Raw genomic sequence first — 16,612 nt, 5'->3', positions numbered from 1 at the left:
AATATTACCCAAGTAAATATAGAAAAATCATCAATAACAACAAGGGTGTATTTCATTCTCCCTAAGCTCATGATAGGGATTGGACCAAATAAATCCATATGCAGCAATTCCAAACACCTTGAAGTTGATTTACTACATTTGTTCTTGAAGCTGGATTTGATCTGTTTCCCAAGCTGACATGTAGAACAAACATGATTCTTAACGAAATTAATATCAGGCAAACCATCAACTATGTTCTGCTTCTTGAGATTATTGATTGACTTGAAATTCAGATGATTCAATCTCTTATGCCAGATCCAGTGCTTATCAGTAAGAGAGGCAACTAAACATGTAGGAACAGTAGCATGATCTAAGTTCCATGAGACTTTGTAGGTGTTGTCTTCCCTATTTCCAGTTAATACAGTAGACTCAGCAGATCTTTAACTGTGCATATGTGCTTCTGAAAAGCTATAGAATAACCATTATCACACAGTTGACTAATGCTAATCAAATTATAACAGAGATTCTCAACCAATAGTGCATCATTGACAATTATGTTACCATGGATAATCTTACCATTACCCACGGTTTTACCTTTTGAGTTGTCTCCAAAAGTTATCTTTGGTCCAGTACAACTCATTACTTCTGATAGCAGATTTTTCTGTCCAGTCATGTGTCTGGAGCATCCACTATCCAGATACCACGTGGAGCTGCTTACTTTAGCTTTCTTCACCTGTTCCTGCAAACAAAAATTGTAGTATCTGGTACCCAATCTACTTGGGTCCAAGCCTTATTAGTCCCTTAGGAACCCACATTTGTACAATTTTCGGTGATTTTGTACTTCGGGTATCCATAGAGGTGTGTGCAGTAGAGGGTCTGTTATTTCTAACACTATGCATCTTAGAATGTTGTTCTTCCCTTCTGTTTTTGTTGTCTGGCATGTATCTATTCTGAACAGGTCTAGAATTGTAGTACTAGTAGTTTTTGACCTTTATAGAGGGTTGTCCTCGTGAGTTGAATCCTCTACTAGATCCAGAACTCTGGTGAACTTTCCCCTTAGGTTCTACATAACCCAGACCATAATGTTTCCTTTTGTTCGTCTGATTTACATTTCTTTCAACATGAACAGCTGGTACCTCTGGTTCATATACCACACTGGATTTAAGAAAACGAATGTATTTTGTTTTGCTTGTATCCAGATCTGGTTGAGTACTAGTTTCAGAAGTGCTTTTATTATTGTTGAATCCGAGACCACTCCTATCTCCGGATTGCTTCTGCAATTCTTTTACCTTTTCTAATGAAACAGAAGACTTATTCCAAGCATTTACCATAACAGAAAGCTTCTAATTCTTAGACCTCATTGTCTGGTAATTTGCATTTACTCTTTCATTCTCAGTTCTCAACTTACTTATCTCAACTTTTAAATCATTGCAGTTATTCTCTTGTAAACAAGTGAGCTTACTGACTTGATTTTTTTATGTTTTGATTTTCAGTCTTAACTTCCTCGAATGATTGAGAAAGTCTCGAGTACTCCTCTACCATGTCATGCAATGCTTTAATTAAATCAGTTCGTGTAAACTCGTCAGAGTCAAATTCAAATACCTCTGTAGATGTCGAGGTTGATTCAGTGTCTGCAATTAGACATTTTATCTCTTCTGCATCGCTATCAGTAGAATGACTTTCTGAGTCAGAAGATTCAAAACTAGAGTCCGCCCATTTTGATTTGGTTTCCTCAGCAATCATCGCCTTGCGGTCTCTTCTGGTCTTCTTGTAATTTCTTTTCTAATATTTTTTCTTATGATCATCTTTCTTTGGCTTTGGGCAATCAACAATGAAGTGCCCGACTTTTCCACAATTAAAACATGCCATGTCACCAGATGATGAATCTTTCTTGAAGTTTCGATTGGGACCTTGGTATGCTCGATGATTCTTCTTCATGAATCTGGAGAATTTCTTCACAAACAAAGACATTGCGTCACTGCTGATCTGTTCGGCAGTCTTTTCAGATTTGCTATCAATGATGACAAGCATTTAAAGTTTGTGGAAGAACTGCAGCGGAGGTAGAGGAAGTAGTAGCAGTAGTAGTGGCAGCAAAAGCTTTGGTCGGTAAATTTGATGAGGGCTCTTCTCCGTTTCTTACTTCCAGTTCGAACTCATAGGCTTTTAAGTCTGCAAACAAGTCATGAAGATCTAACTTGTTCAAATCTTTAGATACTCTCATAGCCATGGTTTTCACGTCCCATTCTCTGGGTAAGGCTCTCATTACTTTGAGTGCTATTTCTCGGTTGTCGTGCTCTTTACCCAGAGCTGCTAGATCATTGACTAAGCTACTAAATCGTTCATCAAACTCATTTAGATTTTCACCCGCCTTCATCTTTAGATTTTCAAACTTCTGCATGGCTACAGACAGTTTATTTTCTTTTGACTTCTCATTTCCTTCACATATCTGAATGAGCTTTTCCTAGATTTCTTTCGCAGTAGAACACATCTTAATTTTGCTGAAGGTGTTCTTATCAAGAGTTTTATAAAGAATTTCCTTCGCGACATTATCAAGATTTGCTTTCTTGTTATCTTCGCCAGTCCATTCGTTTCTTGGTTTTTCAACCATTTGTGGTGCACCCTCAGTAACAGCAATAGCTGTATTTGGCTTTAAGATCTTTAATGGGCCGTCTGTGATGACATACCACATGTCATCATCTTGGGCTGCAAGATGAGCTTGCATCCGGATCTTTCAGTCATCAAAATCTTCTTTCGAGAACATAGGAACCTTGCTAAAATGTGCCATAACTGTTGCAAATTTTCAGAACAAGAGAAATCTGCTCTGATGCCACTTGTTCAGGATCGATATGGAGTTTAGACGATAGTTTTTGCAAAGGGTGCTAGAATCCTGTTAGAGATTGTAGTTGTTCTTGTTCTAGTGTAAGTCCAGTAGATCACAATAATATGTGCGGAAATGACCCGATGGAGTAAGGTGAATAAAACAGTAGTTGTTTCTGGAAGTTCGAAGATAAAATCTTCTTCGTCTCCCCTTATTCTGTTTCCAGAAGGTATCAATAAAAGACTTTGGATTTTACAGTACACCCTTGTACACACCCACTTCAACAGGGCTTATATTTGCCTATTGAAACTCTTAGTAACTCAACACAAAAGTTAAATACTACAAGGTTCTGGAAAAGACTCTTTTCCAGTTTACAAACTCTTCTTCGAAAGATAGTAAAGTGTTTTGCTTTAAGAGATGAAGAAATAGCAGTACAAAATGATCTCCAAAGATCAGATATATAATATGAGGCGTGTACTACTTTTCTGCAAGTTTGAGCTTAGAAGATGATGAATGATTGGTTCGCGGTTGCTCAATGTAGCGTTGGATAGATAAAATGATCAGCGTTGTTATCTACATGGTTTTGATCCATATATATAGATAACTTGAATCCAACGTCTATAATAAAAAACGGCTCTTTTGATTTCTGATAGAAACAGCTTTATTTCCTAAAGAGGATCCTGCAAAAAGCTTTCAACATAGTCAGTATTGTTTTATATCAAAACTGGTACATCGAATTAAATGACTTCGTACAGCATTAATGGTGCAATTAATGCTTAGTACTAGGTAAAGTAACGGTAACATTTAAAAATTGAGCAATCGAGTGGAATGTTGTTAAGTACTGATCCAGTAGGACTAAGTGCTGCTTCTGTTACACTAAGCCATTGAGTACTAACTAAAGTAATGCTTCTGGTAAAGCGAGACAAAAGCTACTGCTTTGCATTATCTTTTGGTTGGTATTATTCCTACTGGTTTTGGTTCTCTGCACCACAATAAAATAGGTCTAACACAAACTGTGGACCACCCACCAAGAATAAAAACTCGTGAGCCCCAAAAGTTTATTTTTCTTCATATACAAGTGATTTTTGATATGATAAATCATTTTCTTGCTATTTAAACTTTAAATATGTTTATATTCAAATATATCGAATTTGTAAAACCGTTCGCAATAAATTAAAATTCTCAAATATAAATCGGAAGCAATGCGTTGCTTTCAAGTCCTCCCATGAGGAAAATTTATGTTAACCGACATATTGATATCAATATATACTATTCTTAGTCTTTTTCTATATATAATAATTATATTCCATGTTCAAATTATATTACATGTTATATGAACAAAATTAATATTATATTGTTGATGTAGCGTCCAAAATATACAAAGAGGGACACGACTAGGGGAGGTGGTTTGCGCGTGGGATTTTGCGTGCGCTGGGGGATGGTTCGCTGGTCTAGGCTAGGTAAGCAAGGGTCCAGGAAGGTCAGGGTTAGGTCTGATCCAAGGTGGCTCGGGGGCGGCTCGATGGAATCGAGCGTGTGGCTTGATTTACAGGCTATGGTTCGAATGGGCCAATGGAATAGGTAAGTGGCTTGAACCAAGGTTCACGAGGGTATTTTAGGGATGAAAAGCTTATGTTTAAAATTTGAGAAGAAAATATTAAGTTTGGAATCGTTTCGGGATTAAAACGCTCAACGGTTTAGTAGTAAAGAAATAAATCGAAAGGTTCGGGTTTACGTCTACGAAAAATATGAGAAATTAATTTTAAGCTTATACGATGGTTTGGATAGGCTTGAGTCGATAAAAGTAAGAGAACGTCAAAATCAGGAATTTTAGATCCCAAGGACAAAATGGTCATTTTACGTTCTGGGTAGTACAAAAAATTTGGCAGTGTCCCGAAAAATCATAATACATGCTAAATGATATTTTAAAACGTTTATGATGAAAATATGAGAATTTTATGATTTAGAATAAAGCTGTGTAATTTTTACTGTTAAAATGCTATTTTACGAATTTGGAAAGGACACTATATTTTATGAAAATAAAGGAAGAAAAATATTTTGAAGGATGTGAATTGACTATGACAAATATGATATGATATATGATGACTGGTAATATCGTGAGGGAGAAGGTCCAGAGGGAGTCTGTTTAAGGGAAAAGTCCCCAGAGAGAGCCCGACGATCGTATTTCCAATTACGGTAGTGCCTAGTGCTCGTCCCCATGCGCAATGGTGAGCTAACACTGATCAGTCGATCACATGATACAGCTAGTCACTTTCAAGGATCAAATTTCATCTAAAATTATATATGATGATGGAAAGTTTTACGATTAAATGATTTATGATTTATTTATCATTACAAGCTTATTTTAATAAAAGTATAATTTTAATGCTTGTGCCTGTATATGTATTATTTGTTACATATGGTTAGAACGTGCTGAGTCATTAGACACACTAGGTTTGGATGGCTGCAGGTGAGGTTGTTATTGAAGGAGGCGCTGACGCTTGAGTAGATCGAGTCCGAAAGTACACTCCCGAGGGACATTTATTTTCCGCTTTAGCTTGCTAGTAGAAGTTTTGAAATAAAGATTTTGAGAATGATTTATTTAGAGATTTTTATGTTTTATTTTGAAGTTAGTTTTGATAATGTTAAAGGCTGACGTAGGATTTTTGTTAACTGACGACTTAAGGATTTTTATGCAATTAAGAATTTTAAATGTTAAATTAAATAATTTTTTGGATGTTGGAAATGTTGAGTTATTTAGTATGCAAGTTTCGATTTTTACAAAAAATAAAAATAAAAATAGTAGGATTTTTAAGTTAAAAATTAGTAGAAGTTTTAGTTGATGAGTTGTAATTCATTTAATACTAAAATTTTTAATTTAAGATGAAGTTTTTAGTTTGGGTGTACAGTGTGCTCCCCAACTCAAATAAAAAAAAGAAGCCATTTTCCATAATAATTAAATGTTTAGATAGGGTCTGGAACATATTATTTTTTATTTTTGAAAATGTTTGGAACATATTATGAGATACGAGTACATTGTCAGTTGAATATTTCATGAAATAATTGTTTAGCTGGATATCTTAGATATATATCCAATATTAGACCGTATTGAACATATAGTATCAAAATATTGTTTTTTTTTTTAAAAAAAACTATTCAAATGATGATGGATGGCTTAACGAAGTAGTGTTTTATCAAATATTTTTTAGACAAATTATTAATATTGAGATGTGGCCGACCCGAGCATACAATACGGCTTTTTGGATTTGTGTTTCTTCTCGATTTTGTGTTAGTTTAAGTTACATCTGAACCATAGAAATGGACGATCATGATCACGATGCGAACACTTTTTACTTTTCTCAGATATGTGTTTGTACATATTGGCATTCAAACCGTTGAAATGATCTATCAAATCAACTCGTAGTCGAGACTTGAATAGTAACTTTCGTTACTCGGTAAATTCTTTTTCCAGCCCAGCACTCGCAGCTTCACTTCAGGAGCAGCCTCAACAAAAGTGGAGGGAAGATAGGGAGTTTGTTGAACAGCACGGCCTAGGACTACCACGGAGTACTAAAAGGGAAAATATATATGATTTATGTTCTGATCTATATGTTTCTTTCTAAACCGCTGACAAACACATAATGCATTATATACTTGGACAGTTTCACGAATTCTACATATTAATCAACACGCAATCTCCTAAAACATAAATAATAATAATAATAATAATAATAATAATAATAATAATAATAATGAAAAACAGTCATGGGGAATATTTAATTCAATCCGAAGAACTAGAAAGTCACGTGAAAAGATAAATTCACGTGGAAAAAACTTCCCCAACAAACTTTTGATTTCCTATATTCTTGCCAGAAAAAAAGTCATTTAAATCCCGTGACTTTAATTGTTCTTTGTATTAGTTTTGTAATTAGTCAAACTTAGGTATTGATCTTTTAACTTGTAAATTTTGAGTATTTTTGTCCGATTTTAACCCAAGTGTCCAATTTCAAGGGGCTATAAAATCCGATCATATGACAACAAATCTATAGATTTTGTCTTATTTTTTTTGTTTGTCGTGAGTTTTCTCTTGTTATAGTAGAATATTTTATAATTTCGATTTGATTTCGTGGAATTTTATGTAGCATTATAATATTATTATTTTCCACTAAATTAAAAATCCTCAAATTTCTTGTCATGACATAATAGTTTTAGTTATTAATTTTTATTCATTTTTCGTTCTCTAAAATTTGATAAATATGTTAATTGTGTAGCAATTTTCAAAGTTTAAGGACTAAAAGTGTTGCGTTGAAATATTTAGAGATACAAAATATTTAAGTATGACAATAAGAGGACTAAAATGTATTTTTCTTGGAGACAAGAATATGACATTTGTTCCTATTACTGTTACTGGTAACCCTGTCCAGAATTCAAACAATTAGACAAGGAAAAATTCAGGTTGAAAAGCCGACTAATATGTATTATTTACTTAGGATCCGAGTAAAATGAACACGGAGATTTAGGATTGATTTTGACAAGATGTTGAAGTTTTAATGCAAATTTTCTTATTTTAAAAGTAATATTCCACGATATAATTAAATAAATACATTACATTTTAATATTATTATTTATATATCAAATAAATTAAAAAAAAAACCTATAAACGTGGTGGTTTCCACTATATAAGGTGAGACTAGCTTGACAGATTTCCATTCCACGATCGAGAAGCATGGTATGTTCCTTTTTCTCTCAAATAATGAATAATTATGTATCTTTTAATAGTCGATATTTAATCATTGTAGGAGAGAATCCCAGTTGTTCCCCAAGGTCATACTGCCGCCGCTAAAGACCTTTTGGATGCCGGACTCGCTAAAAAAAAAGAGATAAGAAATCTGGAAACTGAAATTGAAGGCAAGCGAAGAGAGTTGGAAAACCGTGCAGCGCAAGGGCACGATTTTGAAGTGAGGCAGAAGAAGGACCATGTCAATTGTGTGCGCATTTTGCTACAAATGTTGGCTGTGTTTTAGGAATAATATCGGTTTGGATTTTAGAAATATATGTTTCTGAAGATACAAATATATATGTTTTTTAGAAGTAAGTATCAACAAACGTTATTTTCAATTATTTTATTGTTTATAATCTCAGTGGATCTTCGTAAACAGGTCACTTACTTGATTTGCCGTCTAGCCTTGCGTTGTCGATTTAGGTAACTCACATCTTCCACCTGTTCGATAAAAGTTCATAGCAAAGATGGTGAGAAATTTATCCAACAATTTATATATCACCATCCCCTGTTGAATCGTCACTAAATTCATAAAAAACTAAGGATAGAGTAAATAATTGAGCAAAAATCTTCACCGTGCACGTAGATGGCATCGAATGTACGAGTTGAACTGTAAAGTTTGGATTTTTACATAAATTTTACATTTTTGTAAAATGGCTCAATCTTTTTCTGTTGAAAGAAACATATTTAGGGATAAAGACAAATATTGAAAATATTGTAATAATAATTTTGTTTAAAGTAGTGTTGATTGAAGAGCCAAAATCTACTTTAAAATATGTACTTAAAATTTTTTAGTTTGAAATATGTCGTACATCACACAGTAGGTGTTGGACACCACTTATTTGAAAGTAGAATTTATGAAATATCACTAAAAAAAACTGTTGGATTAGCGATGGGTATAAGAATAGCGACGGTTTTTGAAAAACCGCCCATATATAGCGACAGATTTTCATAAAACCGTCGCATAGCAAAGGTAGCGACGGTTTATCAATACATCGTCGCTAATATTGCGACTGTTCGAACAAATGTGTCGCCATTTTTTGCGTCAGGTTTTTTCACCGTCGCCTTTGGCGACGTTTATATTTAACTCCGTCGCCAGGCGACATGTTTTGGCGACGGTATATTACAATTGTGCGACGGTATATTACAAGTCCGTTGCAATATTAGGCAAAAGTTTTAGTAGACCGTCGCAGCTAGCGACGATTTTGTACTACCATAGTTAATAGCGACGGTTGTGCTCAAACCGTCGTCGATTAAAAATCGTTGCTATTGACAACTATTTAACTCAAAACCGTCGTTAATGACGAAGTTTTTGCAAACACTACCGCTATGATTCTTATATATACCGAGCTTCGCGACTAATGATTAAAAAGTATCGACATACATTAAAAATTCTTACATAGATTAGAAATGCTGACTTGTAGCTGTCATACAAAAATTGTACCAATATAAACGAAAATTAAAATTTAATATATCAAAACAAAACTTTTAAAATCTAATTTATGAAGAAAAATTAGACAAGTTATAATCTAATTGTAAATATAATAATATATTATTAGTAAACTACCAAAAGACACCAAGCTAGTGTAATAGAGATCATTTATTTCACATTTTTCTCATTAAAAAAATATTAAAGAGTGTATTTCATAATTTCTTGCTAGGAAACATTTTATAATCTTTTTCATGCTAAAACCGTCGCTAACGGCGAAAGGTACCTCGACGCCGTCGCTAATAGCGACGGTTGTTATACTCTGGCTAACTTCAACCGTCGCTCATAGCGACGGTGTTTAATATCGTCGTTATTAGCGACGGGGTAATATTCTGTCGCCAAACTAGATCGGCGACGGTATAACTAAAACAGTCGCTACCGGCGACGGTTACATTCTTAACCGTCGCTAATTGCGACGGGTTTGGATAAAACTGTCGCTAAGATTCTATATATACCGAGGTTCGCGAACATTTTCTTTACGCGATTTTCGTATTTCTTCTGTGGTAGTAGCAAAACTCTATCAAGCTTTTTGCCTTTTCTGTTTTTTTATTTTGTACTAACTTTTTATGTATTAATTTCGTAGATTTGCTCGTCGGTATGATCTTCCAGTTTTACGTGGATCTGCATATTTTTGCACACTCAGGTTTTTAAAGTGTTTTCTATACAGGAAACTTAATATTTAATTTTTACATTGTAGTTTATTTATGAATTTTAGTGCAGTATTTTATTTATGAATTTTAGCGTAGTAGATTATTAATTTTGTAAATCATGCCTGAGTTGTTTTTTACTATATAGATAGATTAAAAGCCGTCGTTTCATTAAACTACCGTTTTTTGAAAGACCGTCGGTTAATAAAGCAACGGTTTTTCACAAGCGTGTTTTTCACAAACCGTCGCTTTATATAGCGACGATTAAGTTAAACCGTCGCTTAAATTAGCAATGTTTTGTATATAATCATCGCTTATTTTAGCGACGATCTATATGTAACCGTCGTTAAATAGCGACGTCCTGTTAATCTAAACCGTTGCTAAATAACAACGATGTTGTTCAACCAAATCGTCACTATTTGTAACGGTTATTGAGAAACCGTCGCTATAAGAAGGCGACGCAACCTCCGGTTACGGACCGTCAAACCGTCGCCTCACTGTTTTAGCGACGGTTTGAACCGTCGCTAGTCCCCCTTTTTTTGTAGTGTATGTATTTTTAGTTTGAGATGTTTGAGGTCGTTGTATCGAAAAAATTATTAGATTTCTACGTTGCGGAATCAAAAGAGAGTTTGCTACACTTCAAGGGTTTCTAGTTTTCTCGGGTATTTTGTATGTGGCATAACTGAAATGCTTGGATGATTAATTTTGTAAGGTCCATTGGATTTTATTAAGCTGTTAGCTTAGGCTACAAATTGGTGATCAAATGAGTATTTTTCTTGCACTATTTTTAGACTGTGGTGGTCATGTGTGAAGGGCATAAGTTGAAAAAGTGGCTTTATATGGTACCAGAAATAGAATGCAATGATGTCAAAATATTTATACATATACGTTGATGAAGATAATGGTGGTTATGTCACACAACTATCTTCCTCTTATTATTTATGAGTCGTGATCTACTTTGTCTGGCTTGTCATTTGAAATTTAACTCAGTGTTGGCGTCTAAAACCGGGAGGGGACGCGAGAATACTACGGGATCTGCTCTGGAAAATGGAAATCGCTACCAAGAAAAAAACAGTATGCCCGAGACTAGGAAATTCTGTAGATGTGCATCTTCCTTAATCTTCCCCATTGTTTATCATGAAAGGTATAACCCACGTCATACATGTACTTGGACCAATTATGGCTCCCACATAACGCAATCTCCTTAACATAAAAAAAATGAAAAACTGTAATGAGGAATATTTAATTCAATCTGAAGCACTAAGAAGTCACGTGAAAAGAGAAATTCACGTGGAAAAAATTTCAACAACAAACTTTTACTTTCGTATATTCTTGCTAGAAAAATAGTCATTTAAATGTCGTGGCTTTAACTTTTCTTTGTATTAGTTTTTTAATTAGTCAAACTCAGGTATTGATCCTTTAACTTGTAAGTTTTGATTATTTTTGCCGATTTTATTCCAAGTGTCTAATTTCAATAGGAAATTGTTGATTAGGCTATAAAATCTGATCATATGACAACAAATCTATAGATTTTGTCTTATTTTTTTGTGTTTGTCATGAGTTTTCTCTTGTTTTAATAGAATATTTTATAATTTCGGTTTTATTTCGTGGAATTTTATGTAGCATTATAATATGATTATTTCCCAATTAATTAAAAATACCCAAATTTCTTGTCATGACATTTTAGTTAATAATAATTTTTATTAATTTTCGTTCTCTACAATTTGATAAATATGTTAATTATGTAGCAAGTTTCAAAGTTTAAGGACTAAAAATGTTGCATTAAAATATTTAGGGATACAAAATATTTAAGTATGACAATAAGAGGACTAAAATGTATTTTTCCCGGAGGCCAGAATGTGACATTTGTGCTTATTACTGTTATTGGTAACCATGTCCAGCATTCAAACAATTAGACTAGGAAAAATTCAGGTTGAAAAGCCGACTAATATGTATTATTTAATTAGGATCTGAGTAAAATGAACACGGAGATGTAGGTTTGATTTTGACAAGATGTTGAAGTTTTGATGCAAATTTTCTTATTTTAAAAGCAATATTCCACGATATAATTAAAGAAATACTATACATTTTAATATTATTATTTATATATCAAATAAATTAAATTAAAAAAAACTAAAAACGTGGTGGTTTCCACTATATATAAGGTGAGGCTAACTTGGCAGATTTCCATTCCACGATCGAGAAGAATGGTATGTTTCTTTTTCTCTCAAATAATGAATAATTATGTATATTTTAATAGTTGATATTTAATCATTTTAGGAGAGAATCCCCGTTGTTCCGCAAAGTCATACTGCCGCCGCTAAATATCTTTTGGATGCCGGACTCGCTAAAAAGAAGAGATAAGAAATCTGAAAGCTGAAATTGAAGGCAAACGAAGAGAGTTGGAAAACCCGTGCTGCGCAAGGGCACGATTTTGAAGTGAAGCAGAAGGACCATGTCAATTGTGTGCGCATTTTGCTACAAATGTTGGTGTGTTTTAGGAATAATATCGGATTGGATTTTAGAAGTATATGTTTTTGGAGATACAAATATATATGTTTTTTTAGAAGTAAGCATCAAGAATTAAAAATAACGTTTGTTGATACTTACTTCTAAAAACATATATATTTGTATCTCCAGAAACATATAATTCTAAAATCCAAGCCGATATTATTCCTAAAACACACCAACATTTGTAGCAAAATGCGCACACAATTGACATGGTCCTTCTTCTGCCTCACTTCAAAATCGTGCCCTTGCACAGCACGGTTTTCCAACTCTCTTCGCTTGCCTTCAATTTCAGCTTCCAGATTTCTTATCTCTTCTTTTTTAGCGAGTCCGGCATCCAAAAGGTCTTTAGCGGCGGCAGTATGACCTTGGGGAAAAACGGAGATTCTCTCCTATAATGATTAAATATCAACTATTAAAAGATACATAATTATTCATTATTTGAGAGAAAAAGGAACATACCATGATTCTCGATCGTGGAATGGAAATCTGCCAAGCTAGGCTCACCTTATATAGTGGAAACCACCACGTTTTTTTTAATTTATTTGATATATAAATAATATTAAAATGTATAGTATTTTCTTTAATTATATTGTGAAATATTGCTTTCAAAATAAGAAAATTTGCATCAAAACTTCAAAATCTTTGTCAAAATCAATACTAAATCTCCGTGTTCATTTTACTCGATCCTAATTAAATAATACATATTAGTCTGGTTTTCAAACTGAATTTTTCCTTGTCTAATTGTTTGAATGCTGGACATGGTTATCAATAACAGTAATAAGCATAAATGTCACATTCTTGCCTCCGGGAAAAATACATTCTTTTATTTTCATACTTAAATATTTTATATACCTAAATATTTCAACGAAACACTTTTAGTCCTTAAACTTTGAAAACTGCTACACAGTTAACATATTTATCAAATTCTAGATAACGAAAATGAATAAAAATTAATAACTAAAAATATTTTGTCATGACAAGAAATTTGGAGATTTTTAATTTAGTGGGAAATAATCATATTATAATGCTACATAAAATTCCACGAAATCAAACCGAAATTATAAAATATTCTATTAAAACAAGATAAAACTCACGACAAACACAAAAACATAAGATCGGATTTTATAGTCTAATCAACAATTTCCTATTGTTGATTAGGAAATTGTTGTCATATGATCGGATTTTATAGCCTAATCAACAATTTCCTATTGAAATTGGACACTTGGGTTAAAATTGGACAAAAATAGTCAAAACTTACAAGTTAAAAGATCAATACCTAAGTTTGACTAATTAAAAACTAATACAAAAAAATTAAAGTCACGGGATTTAAATGACTTTTTTTCTAACAAGAATATATGAAAGTAAAAGTTTGTTGGAGAAATTTTTTCCACGTGAATTTCTCTTTTCACGTGACTTCCTAGTGCCTCGAATTGAATTAGATATTCCCCATAACAGTTTTTCATTTTGTTATGTTTAGGAGATTGCGTTATGTGGCCCTTAAAGCATAGTCATTAGTGGCCCCGATGATTGATTGAGATTTGATGACGCTTTGTGTACGCTATCATACGAGTATCTCTGATTGAGGCCAGTGCTCGAGCATTGATTTGATAGCGATTCGTTTGATTCTGACATGTGCTCAGTGGATGGGCATTTGACCTGACACCTCCACGACATACATGCAATGCATATCGTATATCTTTGTTTAGATACTTGTGGTATATATTGTGGTTCTCACCCAGAGGGGGCAGTTGTTGTCCTTGTATGTTGACAATGATAGGTACTCCAGGATATCAAGAGACTGGATATGGTACTTCTGGAGGGAGTTATATCTCAGTTGAGGTTTAGTGGTCTATCCCAGTAGATGTATATGTATTTATATATCGGGGCATGTCCCGAGGATATGCGTTTTTTGTATGTGGTTGGTTTTGACTTTGTGTGGGCATATTTTATGATGTGAGATGAAATACTATTTTTAGTATTCAAAGAATATATTTTGGGCTCATTGTAAAAAAAATTTTAACTCGTTTTTCACTAATTAACCTTAATCAAATTATATTGTAATAACGATTAGGAGTTAAGAGCCCCATAGATACAATATACATATGGTTTTGAAAGAAAAATTACTATGCATTAATTATTTCAAATTAAAGTAATCTCGAAATAACATGCATTTGAGGTCAAACATTTGTGATTATTAAATGATAATTTAATATTCATCGGAAAACATTCTTTAAGTTATAATTTTTAATATTCAACCAATTTTTTTTAAAAAAATTAATAAACTAATTAAATATTGTATCAATTTTTTTGGCGGAAATTTTCCTATTTTAGAAAAAACTCTGCATTTATATATATATATATTGATAGTTTATAATTTTATGAAATATAAGTTGGGTGATCCAAATTTTTCTAAAATGGCTTATAATTTTTTTCTGAAAAAATTAATGACGACCTAACTTTTTGGCAAAAACAATTAGACAAGGAAAAATTTAGGTTGAAAAGCCGACTAATATGTATTATTTAATTAGCATTCGAGTAAAATGAACACGTAGATTTAGGATTGATTTTGACAAGATGTTGAATTTTTTATGCAATTTTTTTTTCTTTTAAAAACAATATTCCACGATATAATTAAATAAATACTATATATTTTAATATTATTATTTATATATCAAATAAATTAAAAAAAAAACTAAAAACGTGGTGGTTTCCACTATATAAGGTGAGGCTAGCTTGGCAGATTTTCATTCCACGATCGAGAAGCATGGTATGTTTCTTTTTCTCTCAAATAATGAATAATTATGTATCTTTTAATAGTTGATATTTAATCATTATAGGAGGGAATCTCCGTTTTTCCCCAAGGTCATACTGCCGCCGCTAAAGACCTTTTGGATGCCGGACTCGCTAAAAAAGAAGAGATAAGAAATCTGGAAGCTGAAATTGAAGGCAAGCGAAGAGAGTTGGAAAACCGTGTTGTGCAAGGGCCAGTGGGAATTTTATTAAGCTGTTAGCTTAGGCTACAAATTGGTGATCAAATGAGTATTTTTTTTGTACTACTTTTGGACATTTTTCTTGTTGCGGTGGTCAGTGTGTGAAGGGCATAAGTTGAAAAGTGGCTTTATATGATACCAGAAATAGAATGCAAGGATGTCAAAATATTTATACGTATACGGTGATGAAGATTATGGTGGTTATGTCACACAACTATCTTCCTCTTATTACTCGTGATGTGATCTACTTTGCTTGGCTTGTCATTTGAAATTTAACTCAGTGCAGGCGTCTAAAACTGCGAGGGGACGCGCGAATGCTACGAGATCTGCTCTGGAAAATGAAAATCGCTACCAAGAAAAAAGCATTATGCCCGAGACTAGGAAATCCTGTAGATGTTCATCTTCCTTAATATTCCCCATTGTTTATCATGAAAGGTATAACCCATGTCATACATGTACTTGGACCAATTATGGCTCCCATGAATTCAAAGATGACTATATTAAGCTTAATCGTCTATGTTTGAAGTGTTTATGCCTATATTATTAGAATCTGGAGATTCCAAGGCTAAGCCATTCAAGGGTTCGGAAGAAAGGCAGCTACTAACGAGTCGGGCAAGACAAAAAAAGAAAGTACGAGGGATTTCAACATAACGTTAAGACTGGTATAAAGCCTAATGACACTTCAACTCTATCTTCTTTTGACCATCTAGTTTGAGATCCTATAATGCAATAACGTTTGTAATTTGAGGAATGGGCTTCCCATTGAATTTGCTACAATAATAAGATCATCTGAGGACAATTACCAACCTATCTCCCGTGTGAAAGCATATGTGGGCAACGACCCTTAAAATTTAAATTCCATAAGATTATAATTTTAGGTACAGAGAGATGCTATCATGCAACTAGTAATAGTTACATGTAAGAAAATCAAACACAACACAGTTTCCACAACAATTTTCATCAGTAACTTCATAAAGATGATCATATCCAGAGGAGACACATGGCCTGAAAGATTTAGAGATTTAGCTAATGTGATGGGGTTGTATTCCGGTCGTCCACCTTTTAGTTACCAATTTCCGAATCCTTGGCAATTAAACACACCGATAATTACACAAGATAATTTATTCAAGTTCCACATCTTCATTAGACTGCCCATGTCAATGCGATTACGTCAGTCTACGAATTCAAAGACAAAACTGAAATTTTCTCGTTTTTACCTTTTGCCCTCCATGACTGTCTACAAATAAGCAATCTGGTGTCGGTCATCCAATTCCATAAATTTTTGTTGAGCCATCTGGCAATACCAGCTTCTCAAGTATTTTCAGTGGTGCCTTCCTGGTTTGTCACTACAATAGTGATGAATGATGCTTATCCAAAGGTTGCCCCCTCTCTCTCTCT

At 33.5% G+C, this 16,612-nt stretch overlaps 1 long non-coding RNA gene across 3 annotated transcripts; it reads left to right on the top strand.

Moving 5' to 3' along the window:
* The first annotated feature begins 7,388 nt into the window (after positions 1–7,388).
* LOC140818265 (uncharacterized) lies at positions 7,389–15,983 on the top strand. Of its 3 annotated transcripts, none has more exons than XR_012114936.1 (4): positions 7,389–7,526; positions 7,622–7,809; positions 7,957–8,047; positions 15,501–15,734. It is a non-coding gene; the product is annotated as an uncharacterized lncRNA (long non-coding RNA). The 3 variants fall into 3 exon arrangements; XR_012114934.1 differs by lacking the exon at positions 7,389–7,526 and adding an exon at positions 15,762–15,983 and having other exon boundaries at positions 7,670–7,809; positions 15,501–15,649; XR_012114935.1 differs by lacking the exon at positions 7,389–7,526 and adding an exon at positions 15,741–15,983 and having other exon boundaries at positions 7,670–7,809; positions 15,501–15,649.
* Positions 15,984–16,612: the final 629 nt, after the last annotated feature.

Source organism: Primulina eburnea, chromosome 17, assembly GCF_022965805.1.
Source record: "Primulina eburnea isolate SZY01 chromosome 17, ASM2296580v1, whole genome shotgun sequence".
Lineage (NCBI taxonomy): Eukaryota > Viridiplantae > Streptophyta > Magnoliopsida > Lamiales > Gesneriaceae > Primulina > Primulina eburnea.
The sequence above is the reverse complement of the archived record's forward strand: the minus strand, read 5'-3'. Positions and strand labels throughout refer to the sequence as shown.